Source organism: Lemur catta, chromosome 11, assembly GCF_020740605.2.
Source record: "Lemur catta isolate mLemCat1 chromosome 11, mLemCat1.pri, whole genome shotgun sequence".
NCBI lineage: Eukaryota > Metazoa > Chordata > Mammalia > Primates > Lemuridae > Lemur > Lemur catta.
Window position 1 is genome coordinate 78,161,297 of NC_059138.1, and position 13,605 is coordinate 78,174,901.

The following is a 13,605-nucleotide window of genomic DNA, read 5'->3' on the forward strand; positions in this document are numbered from 1 at the left end:
AAACAAAACAAAACACCATTCTCAGCACAACTATTTCTTCTACTCAATAGTCACTCTCTGGTTTTCTTCACTTCATTGTTTTTCCAGTGGCTGCTCAACCCACTGCTACAATAGCCTTTCAGTCCAACTTCTGACCTCAGTGCAGACTGACACAGCTGATTCTGCCCCTCTTTTGGAAACATTTCCTGTTATTCCATCTCTAACAGCTTTCTGCTTTCTTCACTGAACACCCCCTAAATATTGACATTGTCATTTTATCTTTTTTTCTTGCTATAAAACTATAGATGAAAAACCGTATCCATCCCCACTATTACTGTTGAGAGATTAGACATTTGGGAAGATATTTCTAGCCCCAATTTATCTCCAGAGCTCCAGCCTTACATTTTCAGTTGCTATTGCTAATAATAACAATAGGTAGTGTATATATTGGTTACTATGGGCCAGGCACTTTTCTAAGCACTTTACTTATATTAACTAACTCATGGATGTTTCTATTTCGCCAGTCCTTGATCATCTCAAGTTTAATATGACTTAAAGTGAAATTATTCCACGTTTTCCCTGCCTTTTGGCTGCTCTTCAAACCTGCCCTACTTTCTCACTTTTCTAATAACATAACTAGGATCAGTATTTACCTGGAAACTTTTAAGTTATTCTTCTCTGTAATTAATCCTTTTATTTAATGATCATAAATAATAGGCTCTCAAAGATAGCAATTATGTCCTAGACACTTCTTTATCTCATTTAACCTCTACAACTATGAAATAGGTACTATTACTATCTCCCAATTAATAGATGAGTAATTGGAGACTCATAGAGGTTAAGTAACTTGCTCAAGGTCACATGGCTTGATAAATGAGAAAGGCTAAATTCAAAGTGACCCTATAGTTCATGCTACCACAAAGTCTTGTGATTTTATCTCTGAAATGTTTATCTCTTGATCCCTTATTTCCATCCCTATTGCTAGTGTGGCACAGTTTAAGGTCCCTAATCATCTTTCACAAGGAATACTGCCAATATCCCCTTAAATAACTTCCTTCTTTCCGGGCTCTCCCATTCCAATCTACCATGTCTAAAGATAACATAGTTTTGATCATGTAACTATCCTGTTTAGAAACTTTTGATGGCTCCTTGCCTACAAAATAAAGAGCAAACTCTTTAGAATGGCTTTTAAAAATTTCCTTACAATTTGGTTTCTTGATCCACATTCATTATCTTTTCTTCCCAAATATATTAATACATCCTTTTATGGTGTAGCCACAATACTACTTGTCCCTGGTGCCGTTACTCATGCTATTCCTTCTGCCTAAAATGTCTCTTCTCATGGGAGAGGGGAGGAGGGAATGCATAGATACACACCTAATCAACGCAGTGTGCACCATCTAGGGGATGGACATGCTTGAAGCTCTGACTCAGGTGGGGCAAGGGCAATATATGTAACCTAAATATTTGTACCCCCGTAATATGCTGAAATAAATAAAATAAAATGCCTCCTCTCCTTGTTCCTGTTAAACTAATGTTTGAGGGCTCTGCTTAACTGCCACTACAATTTTGCAACATGACATATATTTTATGCAGAATTAGTGCTCCCTTCTTTGTGTTTTCCAACAGTTTCTGCATGTTTCTATTGAGCTTCATGGATAACAGCATTGGCTCTGGAGTTAAAGAGACCTAGTTTGAATCTGAAACCAGATTCAGTGGAGCAGCAGCAGCTTTCCTTCTTACTAGCTGAGTGACATGGGCAAGTTCCAGTTGCTTAACAAATTGAATGCCACGCTAGAAAGAAAAAATTTTTCCTTGGGGCCATGGTGTTTTATCACAAAAATAGAATAAAAACCTCAAAAGCAAAACAATCCTTTCTAATGAAAAATTTAATGAAAAACAAAATTTATTGACTTCTATTCATTTAATCCATGTTTTTAGAATGAATTTGTCAATATTAATGGTAACAAGAACATCAACAAGGGCCAGGCACGGTGGCTCAGGCCTGTAATCCTAGCACTCTGGAAGGCAGAGGCAGGAGGATTACTCGAGCTCAGGACTTCAAGAACAGCCTGAGCAAGAGTGAGATCCTGTCTCTACTAAAAAGTAGAAAAAAAAATTAGCCAGGCGTGATGGTACATGCCTGTAGTCATGGCTACTCAAGAGGCTGAGGCAGGAGGATTGCTTGAGCCCAGGAGTTTGAGGTTGCTGTGAGTTAGGCTGATGTCACAGCACTCTAGCTCAGGTGACAGAGCAAGACTCTGTCTCAAAAAAAAAAAAAAAAAAGAATATCAACAAGTAAAATTTTGGGGTTGGGTGGGAAGAAACAAAAATTAAAAAAAAAAAAGTAAAATTTTCATGAACCAACTTCAAGGTTTTGTTTCACAAAGCCCCAGGCTCAAAACTAGCCTGAGTTAAATACAACTCACATGGCAGTTAATGTGTTAAACTCTTGAAGTCTCATCTCTATTTCTGTAAAATGGAGGGGGGTTGGTAGAGTGGGCTGTGGTACTAACTGTACCTATCTTACAGAACTGATATGAAGAGTAAATGAGATCGGCATATAAAGCATAGGCCTAGGTTTTGGCAACATATTAAATAAATACTCGATAAATACTAACCATTATTATTATGATTGCTTTACTTATGTACTGCTATCTATCTCCTATCCTATGCTGTAAACTCTTTGAGGTCTGGGATTGTGTTTTATTCACCTATATACTCCAAAAGTGCTTATAACACACAGTAAATACTCAACAAATGTTTGTTAAATGAATAATGCATGTTAATTGAATAATGCCTTTTTCATCTGAATCTATAGAAGTGGCCATACACATATGCATCAGCTTTGAGTATATGAAAATTTATAAGTTTTTAACCTAATACATGTTGCCACTCAAAAATCACAATGAATAAAGAAAATGGAAGGTCTGCAAAAAAAGCAGAAATTACCTATATCCTGCCATTCCCCAAAAACCACAACAGTGATCTCACCTTGAGAATAAAAATCACAAAGTATCTTTTACCTAAATCAAAAGATCCAAGGTTTCTAAAACACATTTTTTAAAAAATCTAATTACTAGAATTTCATCAAATAAATTCTGAGCTATAAAATAAAAAAATGAAATACCCTAGCTTTAAGTCCATCATTGTTCAGTGGGTAGAAAAGTACACACAACTTGCTAGATAAAACAATGAATTTGGCTAAGATGTATAAGGTTTCAAATACAGGAAATCATTTGTGTCAAGGATTAACATTGGGTTGGGCGTGGTGGCTCACACCTGTAATCCTAGCACCCTGGGAGGCTGAGGGAGGATCGCTTGAGCTCAGGAGACCAGCCTGAGCAAGAGCAAGACTCCATCTCTACTAAAAAACAGAAAAAATTAGCCAGACACAGTGGTGTGTGCCTGTAGTCCCAGCTACTTAGGACACTGAGGCAGGAGGATCACTTGAGCCCAGGAACTCAAGGTTGCTGTGAGCTAGGCTAACACTATGGCACTCTAGCCTAGGCAACAGAGCAAGACTCTATCTCAAAAACAAAAAACAAAAACAGGATTAAGCTTGCTCTACAACTGGCTCAGAATTAATAAACGTGGAAATAAAATAATTTTAAAAAAGAAATTTTGATGATTTAATGATTTAAAAAATCATTTTGAAAAAACATTTCAAAACAGTTCCTAAAATTAATTTTGAAGCAAATTTAATACCTCAATACATCTTCAGTCACGAGTTTATTCTATTTTGACCCTTTCATTACTTCATATAAAGAATTAAGCATAGCCAGGTACAGTGGCATGCACCTGCAGTCCCAGTGACTCTGGAGGCTGAGACAGGAGCATCAATTGACAAAAGAAGCTCGAGGCTGCAGTGTGTGTGTGTGTGTGTGTGTGTGTGTGTGTGTGTGTGTGTGTGTGTGTGTGTGTGTGTGTGTGTTTTGAAGCGGGGGAGCTTGTGAGGTGGGGTGTTCAGTTGCCTTTTTTGTTGTTATTGTTGAGACAGACTCTCAGTCTGTCACATTGGATAGAATGCAGCAGCGTCAATGTAGCTCACTGCAATCTCCAACTCCTGGGCTCTAAGCGATCCTTCTGCTTCAGCCTCCCAGGTAGCTGGGACTGACTACAGGTGTGCTGCAATGTCCAGCAGGGTTTTTTTTTTCCTTCCTTTCTGTTTTGTAGAGATGGGGGTCTCACTCTTTCTCAGGCTAGTCTCGAACTTTTGAGCTCAAGCAATCCTCCTGCCTCGGCCTCTCAGAGTGCTAGGACTGCAGGCGTGAGCCACCAAGACCGGCCTGCAGTGTTATGATCGTGCTTGTGAACAGCCACTGCACTGCAGCCTGGGCAACACAGCAAGACCTTGTCTCTTAAATAATAAAAAAAAATTTTAAAAAACCCTAAGCAAAAATTTTCTCTATACAGAATGTTTACTATCTGTGGTTCAAAATGTTACGGTTCATACAATAGATTTTGAAATGTTGGTTAAGCATTTGTAAAATTTGCCATTACATCAATGAATGTGCCTCTATCCCAAACACAAACCAATTTGCCAGTATTAGCATCCATGATCATAATATGGCAAGATTTTTAAGCAATAAAATATCAACTATGATCATACCTTGTTACTATTTTTTACCCTTTCAGTCACTAATGTCTTTAAATATGATTATTCTATTTCTGTAATGTAAAGCAAAAATGTGAATATGCCAAATCTCACTGTTTTCTTGGCCATTTCTGAAACTAGAAGTAAAGCTTTTCCCAAAACATCACTGCCATGTTGAATGCCACCAGAGGGATATTATAAGGCTAATTCAAAGTAAATATTCTATTCACTCAGAGCAGAATGCCTTAAGGAAAAAAATCTTAAATGATGCTAGAAGCATTATCACTGTATGATTTCATATATTATGTTCTTAAAAACTGCAATTTTTTCAATGAATGGTAATTAAGACACAATTGCAATTGAGAATACCTATTATCCAAATTGCTTTTTTTTTTTTTTTTTTGGGACAGAGTCTCACTCTGTTGCCCTGAGTGTATCTGAGGCGTCAGCCTAGCTCACAGCAAACTTAAACTCCTGGGCTCAAGCCATCCTCCTGCCTCAGCCTCCTGAGTAGCTGGGACTACAGGCCTGTGCCATGCCGCCTCGCTAATTTTTCTATTTTTAGTAGAGATGGGGTCTCGCTCTTGCTCAGGCTGGTCTTGAACCCCCAAGCAGCTCAAGTGATCCTCCCACCATGCCTCCCAGAGGACTAGGATTACAAGGGTGAGCCACCATGCCCAGCCGCAAATTACATTTTGTATAAATCATGAAGATCAGACCTTTTTCTAACATTTTCAATCTTTTCTTTTGAAAAAAACCCAAAAATCACAAAAACCCTTTGCTTGATTCTGATTTTCTCTTATTATTGCCCCCCAGTTCATTACTTTTACCAACAAATTTCTCAAATGATTGGCCTACATTAGCTACCCTACTAAATTCACTTTACTAAATTTCTGATTCACTAAATCTCATGTTTCCTCGCAATTTGAGATTCAATTTTTTTTTTTACTTAAACCGCATTATTCAGTCTGTAGGAACTGTCGAAAATCGCCCATGCCAACTATATTGCAAGTCGTCATGGTAAGGTATTGGGAAAAGTTTTCAATTAGCAATAATCACTCCTTGGATAAACCTCATTGGTTACGATACTGCCACTGCACAAAGCTGATATTCACTTTTAATTCTTCCCATTGGGCTTTGTAAAGCTACCTGCTATTCTAAAACTCCTAAAACCATGCTTCTTCCTTTAATTCTTTTCTCTATCTCCTTAACAGAATTTTCTGCAAAATTTAGTCCTTGGGTTTCAGGGCATCTCTCTTCACAACACATTTTAACTTGCATATATAAGTGACTCCAAATTCTCTTTTCCATTTATCCCAAGCATACTTACCTGTGTCTAAATGGTTGAGGGACATTTTCTGTTTCATGCCATCACCCGAAACTCAATATGGCTGAAAACAGACTCCTCTTCCCTACAAAATTGGCTCTCCCTCCTCGTTTGTTTCTGTCAATCATATCTTGTCACTCTGAGAGGACGAGAATTTTTGGACTCATCTTTGATCCTTATTCTATCTCCATGTCCAGTCAAGTAGAATTTATAAATGCTACTTTCAATGAGCAATTTCCCATTTATATATAAGAACTTAGAACATGGTATTAAAAGTTCTCTCAAATTTGACTCCAATCTGCATTCAAACCTTGTCTCCTACCATCCCTTAAGAGGTAACAAGCATCTTTTGTTCCAATTGCATTTGCCTACTCATTGTCCACCCCCTTCATTATATACTTCTAAGGCTTTGCTCATTTTATCAAGTACCTCAAAACTTTGTCATGTCTTTTTTTCCTCTTCTTTTTTTTTAATGGCAGAATTTTGCCAAATGTCATGTCTTTATTTCCTTGAATTTCATTTAACCTTATGGCCCTGCTCAAGTCCTACTTCTTTCAACTTCACTATTAGTTCTTTTCTGATCATCCCCAACCCCACCACCCATAAGGACAGAAATTTTTGTGTTTTCTTAAGTGCTGGCATACAAAGGACATGCAAATAATTGTTGAATGGATGAATTTCCACAGGGCTTACTGCCTTATATACATTCTCGAGTACTGTCTTACTCAGCTATTTAACTTCTCACGTATATATATGTCTTGTTTCATTAAAGGCAAGGGTTTAAAATCCTTTACTGTTTTTCTATTCCTGGTTGCTACTGTGAACAGGATTCTTTTTCTATTCCATTTTCCAATTTGCTGGAATTTGGTTTTTTGCTGGTATATCAGAATGCCATAGATTTTTGTATTTTAATCTTGTTTCTGGTGACCTTAATGAACTTATTAATTCTAACAGGTTTTTTATTTGTTCCTTAGGATTTTCTAGGCAGACAATTGTCTGCATTACATTGTCTATAAGTGTGAGGTTTAGTCTCTTCCTTCCAAGTATAATTTTTATTTGTTTATTTATTTGGAGATAGGGTTTCACGGTCACCCAGGCTAGAGTGCTGATAATCATAACTCACTGCAACCTCAAACTCCTGGGTTCAAGCGACTCTCCTGGCCCAACCTCCCAGGTGCAGGCCACTACTACTCCCTGCTATTTTTTCATATTTTTGCTGAGACAGGGTCTTGCTATTGCCCAGGCTGGTCTCAAATGCCCAGCCTCAAGAGATCCTCCCACCTCAGCCTCCCAAAGTGCTAGGATTACAGGTGTGAGCCACCATACCTGGCCTAATTCTTATTTATTTTTGATTAATGTAGTAATTAGGCTTATCATTCTTTACATCTCATAGGGCATAAGCAAAGTATCAATTGTATATTAGATACTCAAGAAATATACTATATAACACAGCAGTCTTCACACCATGCTATACATAAGGAGAATCTGCAATCTGTATTTTAAAATAAGCCTCTCAAATGATTTTACATTCCTTTTAATTTGAGATCCACTGATATAAAGGGTTTGCATAAAATGTAATACTTTACAACTTTCATTCTCTGTAAGTCAGGGCTCAGTTTATTCACATTACAGATAAAACAAATCTCACTTTCTAAATGTAGACGTAAAGGCTGAGTGAGGTTTTTTTAATTTTGTTTTAAAGAGGGCTAAACAGACTCTGGGTATGAATAACTTTTCAGTATCCCTTTGGAGAAAAAAGTGATGACAGCCAGGCCTGGTGATAGGTGCCTGTAGTCCCAGCTACTCTGGAGGTTAAGGTGGAGGATTGCTTGAGCCCAGGCGTTTGGGGCTGTAGAGCATTATGACTTCATCTGTGAATAGCCACTATACTCCAGCCTGGGCAATACAGCAAGACCCCACCTCTAAAACAAATAAACAAACAAAAACTGATGACATATGCTCTTATAAGAAATAAAAACAGAACCAAAGATATAGGTGGAACTCTTTAGACAAACAAAAAAAGAAAAGAAATCTATGTGTGATTATGTTGTGCTAATGTAGGTTCATCAATGATAAGAAATGTACGGCTGGGCATGGTGGCTCGTGCCTGTAATCCTAGCACTCTGGGAGGCTGAGGCGGGAGGATTGCTTGAGCTCAGGAGTTCAAGACCAGCCTGAGCAAGAGCCAGATCCCATCTCTACTAAAAATAGAAAAAATTATCCAGGCATGGTGGCGCATGCCTGTAGTCCCAGCTACTTGGGAGGCTGAGGCAGAAGGATGGCTTGAGCCCAGGAGCTTGAGGTTGCTGTGAGCTAGGCTAATGCCATGGCACTCTAGCCTGGGTGACAGAGCAAGACCCTGTTTCAAAAAACAAACAAACAAACAAACAAAAAACATACTACTCAGATGGAGGATGGTGATTGATGATGGGAAAAGCTACACATGTGTTGGGGCATGGGGTATATGAGAAATCTCTGTACCTTCTACTCAATTTTGCTGTGAACCTAAAACTGCTCTTAAAAAATAAGGTCTATTAAAATTGGGTTTTGTCTGTTTGTTTGTTTGAAGGAAGAGATGTATTTGTTGGGGCTGCCATGACAAATTACCACAGACAGGGTGCCTCAAACAACAGAAATGTATTACTCCTTCAGTTCTGGAGACTGGAAGTACAGGATCAAGACCTCTCTTCTTGGCTTGCAGATGGTCGTGCCTCTGTGCACATGCATCCCTACTGTCTCTTCTTTTTCTTTAAGGACACCAGTCATAGTGGATTAGGGCCCCACCCTAACAGCCTAATTTTAACTTAATCACCTCTTTAAAGACCTTATCTCCAAATATGGCTACATTCAGGGTGTTGGGACTTCAACTTATAAATTTTGGAGGGGATGTAATTCAGCCCATAACAAAGAGTGACATCTCAAAAACGTTAGACTGGTGTAACAGGATGTTAAAATAGGAATCTTCCTGTCTCAGTTCAATTCAGGAACCATACCATACAGTTACTACACTAAGATGAGGGGAAGAAAAAACCATATATCGTCTTTAAAAAGAAAATGGAGAGAACTGGCTTCATGGCTCTTGGGCACTCACCCACATAAAGAATAAAAAAGGTTACAGAGAATGAAAGAAGGCATCTGTGAAGAGTTGCTGTGTCGTATTTTGTATTTGCCCTCTGCCTTCAAGGGGGAGGGTGATGGTATAGTGCTACCTTCTCATCAAGCTAGCAAGAGGGGACTTTCATAGAGTCACTTGGAGAACAGAAGTATGTGGCTGTGGAGGACTGACATGTGACTTGTGCCATAGAAAGACATGCAGCAGAACAGAAGTGGCTCTGTTTGAATGGCCTGTGGTCCAAGAGTTTGTCAGAGGTAGAGATGAGTGAACGTTTGTCTCAAAGACTGCATGTGGACCATGTAAGAGAGGGAATAAGGCTGGTCCAAAAGAGCCACCTCAGAGGGAGGGACCTTAAAAGCGAGAGCCTGTATGGAGTGGATCACTTAAATTTAAGGGCTGAGAATGCTGAAGGAAATGCTTTGCCCACATAAAAGGATGCAGTGAAGGACACAGAAAGTCAACTTTAAATATCTTGCAGGCCCAGAGAGCACAAATCTATATGCAGTCAAATAAGAACTATCTCATGTCTTTATTTCCTTGGTGCTGTCCCCCTTGCCCCCTACCCTGCTGACCCAAAAGTCTGAAGCAATGGCTAATGAGTAAAGAAGGAGGGAAAGACAGAAGTTGACTATGATCTCTCTTATCCCAGATTACTGGCCACCATTAACTAGGGAGGGGAGAAACCACCTATAGGAAGCCACAGCTTGGGAGTGGTGAAGAAGTCTGTATTAGGATAGGTTATGGCGCAGCAAGAACATAAAAATCTCAGGTCCTTAAAACACAAAATGTTCATTTTTCACTGACACAAAGTCTGAGATAGGTCTAGATGACTCTCCAGGGTAGCTGCCCTCCACATATTGGTTCAATATTCCATGTTGCTTTGATACTGTGTCACCTCCATCTCAACATGATGCTTCAGTGTCTGCCCCAGGATAAGGAAAGAATACAGACAACTGCGTACCTGTTCACAATTGTGTTAGCCTAGAAGTGACCATATCACCTCTGGACACAGTCTTTTGGCTGGAATAGTCACAGAGCCTGCCCAATTGCAAAGAGGGCAAGGACAAAGTCTCTTTATGCAAGAAGGGGAGAGGAACTCAAAATGTTGGTGAGCACTAGTAATGTCCATTTGCAAGTTTCATCTCAAAATTAATATTGAAATTGCAAATACATAGTGAGACTCCCTCTTAAAATTTTTTTAAAAAATTATTGACAAATAAAAATTGTATATATTTATCATTTACAACTTGTTGTTTTGAAATATGTATATAAAAAGACTATCTTTTTTTTAACCTGAGGATGAACAAAACAGTTATGGGCCTACTATTGTTTTCACCAGGGGCAGGAAAGATTACCACCACTGAATGAATATTAAAGGGGCCACAAGAGAGAAAATTAAGTTGTACTTTATTTACATCTCTTTCATCATGACTATTCAATATAATAGTCACATTTAGAAGAGATTTTCGAGTTCAACTAATTTAATTCTTCATTTTAAATCATAAAACTCCTAATCTCTATTTAAAGATTGTAATTCTATTTCCCTCAGTAAATAAGGCTGGAAATATTTGTTCTCATCAGCTAGTTCTTTCTGTCTACTGGAATAGTCTATCAAATGAAATCACTCTTTTCTGTAAAAGTAATTTAGTTTGAGATCTCCTATTTATTTTAGTTTTTTGATACAGGGTCTCACTTTGTCACCTAAGCTGGAGTGCAGTGGCATGATCATAGCTCACTACAGCCCCAAACTCCTGGGCTCAAGTGATTCTCCTGCCTCAGTCTTCCAAGTAGCTGGACTACAGGCACACACTTCCGTGCCTGGCTAATTTTTTAATTTTTTGTAGAGGCAAGGACTTGCTATATTACCCAGGCTGTATTTTAGTTTTTAAGGTCCTACAAGGGAAAATCTAGGTCCAATTTAAAGAGCAAACAGAACAATGCCATTTTTAAAAGGGCCTTAAATTAAAAAAATCAGTTTTAGAGCTGTTTTAACACCTTGGATTTTTTGTTTAAAAATCTCAGCTTTCTAATAACAGCTTCAAAGCACAAATTAAGCATATGGGATTTTAAATAACTGGAAAAGTTGATCAATTTGTTATCAATATACTAAAAGCATTACATTTGCTGTGCTATATGACACTAAATATTCTGGATTACTGTCTGGAATGAATACAATGGAACACCAAATTCTAAATTATTTTACTGAAAAATCAAAGTAAATTTGGGTAGTCAAATGCAAAATTGAACAAAAATAAATAAAATCCGTACCTTCAGATAATCTTTCTAACAAGAAAGATGACTAAAGAGGGAAAACAGATTTCTGAAGTGGTAGAAAAGTTGAACCCTGTGGAAGATGATAACTGTAGAATAGTAAAGATATCGCTGATTCACAAATAACTGGTAAAAGCTCTTGTAAGATTTCTATTACTATATTCCAGAAGGAATAAGATGAATTCTTATAAATACCATATGTGTGTAATATGTGTGTATATGTTTATGTAAATAAATATAAAAACATTCAAAATAAAATAAGGTGGGTGCAATGGCTCATGCCTGTAATCCTAACACTTTGGGAGGCCAAGGTCAGAGGATCACTTGAAGCCAGGAATTTGAGACTAGTCTGGGCAACACAGTGAGACCCTATCTCTATAAAAAAATTTAGCTGTGCATGGCAGTATGTGCCAATAGTCCTAGCTACTCCAGAGGCAGAGGCAGGAGGATTGCTTGAGCCTTGGAGTTAGAAGTTGCAATGAGCTGTGTTCATGCCACTGTACTCCAGCCTGTGAATGAATGAATAAATAAAACGTTTTCCTTTAAAATGTATTTCCTCTTGAAAGTTATTGCATCTTATCCAGAAAATAGGTTTCATTAGTGTAGTCCCAATCCTCTTATGGCTAACCACACAATTTTAAATGGTATAAAGATTCTCCCTTAACTGTCTTCGCTAGAGGCCATGTTTAGTACTTAAAATTCATATACTGCTATCTTTTTAGACTGGGTCTTGTTGCTGCTTTGCCCAAGCCAGCCTTAAATTCCTGGGCTCAGGGGATCCTTCTGCCTCAGCCTCTTGAATAGCTGGGACTATAGGCAAGTGCTACCACACCCTGCTCTACTGCTATTTTTTTAATCACTGACACTTAGTTTTATTTAGTTTCAAGTGCTGGGTTTTTCTTTTATGAGGCAAAATTACAGTTTCTACTATTTCCCTAATAGTTTATTCTTATTAATGTTTTATATTTATGCTAAGTTAATTTGAAAGCAGGTAAATGCTCTCTGGAGAGCATAAAATATGGAAATAATGTTCATGAATAAGAATTAACCAAGTAAAACACAATAGTTGTGTATCATTCAATACAAAAAAGGTATATGAAAGAAAGATACATATGATTACACTTCCCTCAGAGCTTCATCCTTCAAATGCCTAAACTTTATGCTGGAGCAGTCTTCTCTATCCGGTAGGAAACTTTCAATAGGTACTCAAGCTTTGTTCCAAAATCCTTGTTTTTGCCAAGAGGGTAGCCATTCCTGGTCAAGAGGGCACAGAAAGAACAAGTCATATCTGCATAGGTATGCTTGACTGGAATGGTGCATTAAACTAAGTAGAGAGTGAGAAACGATGGTCATTAGATATGAGAAAGGACTTGAAACTGCAGGAATCCAAGAGAGGTTGGAAGAAGAGAGGAATACAGGCTTACAATTATATATTGTAATTCATCCCCAAACATCAGTTTCATTTATGCAAAATTTTACTGTATGTGTATAAACTTCTAAATAGTCATGTACCACATAACAATATTTTGGTCAATGACGGACCACATAGACAATGATGGCCTCATAAGATTATAACAGAGCTGCCCTGTACAGGTATAGCATTATTTATATCTTTTTTATATTTTTACTGTACCTTTTCTATATTTAGATATGTTTAGACACACAAATACCATCGTGTCACAATTGCCTACAGTATTCAGTACAGTCACATGCTGTACAGGTTTGTAGCCTAGCAACAATACCATATAGCTTAGGAGCTGGGTACAGAACAAAGTAAATGGATGGCAAAGGAAAGAGTAGAGTTTTTATAATGAAGGCTTAGGAGAGATAAAGAAAGACGAGAGAAAATAAGATAGAGTATACAAATTATGGTCTACTAGTGTTCATAATATAACAGGTAGGATGTAAGACAGGCTGATAGTCTGCACTTTAGTATAATAATTACAGCTATTATTTATCAAACTGTTACTAGGGGACAAATATTACTAAATGTTTTATACACTTTAATTCATTTCATACTCACAACTCAAGATAGATATTAGTATTCCTCATTTTACAGACATGGAAAATAAACCTAGGCTACAAGAGACTAAGAGACTTGTTTAAAGTTAGTTAGTTTAAGACTTGGCAATGTTAAATAACTTGTTCAAAGCAACACCATTTGTAAGTGGAAAAGCAAGGATCTGAAGCCAAATCTGTTTATGCAAATAAATTGTTTGTTTTTGTGTACATTCTGCTTTCCCCAACCATATAAAAAATTTTTTTTTCTCATTAAACTTTGTTTTAATGGGTCTCAAAATTCTGTGACAGATTTTT

At 37.6% G+C, this 13,605-nt stretch overlaps 1 protein-coding gene and 1 non-coding gene across 3 annotated transcripts in view; both read right to left on the bottom strand.

The window, feature by feature from the left end:
- NT5C3A (5'-nucleotidase, cytosolic IIIA) overlaps nt 1-13,605 on the bottom strand; it is a 57,932-nt gene that overhangs the window by 38,493 nt on the left and 5,834 nt on the right. The window lies entirely within an intron of this gene.
- On the bottom strand, nt 5,539-5,682 carry LOC123647797. Its single transcript, XR_006738339.1, has one exon. It is a non-coding gene; the product is annotated as a U4 spliceosomal RNA (small nuclear RNA).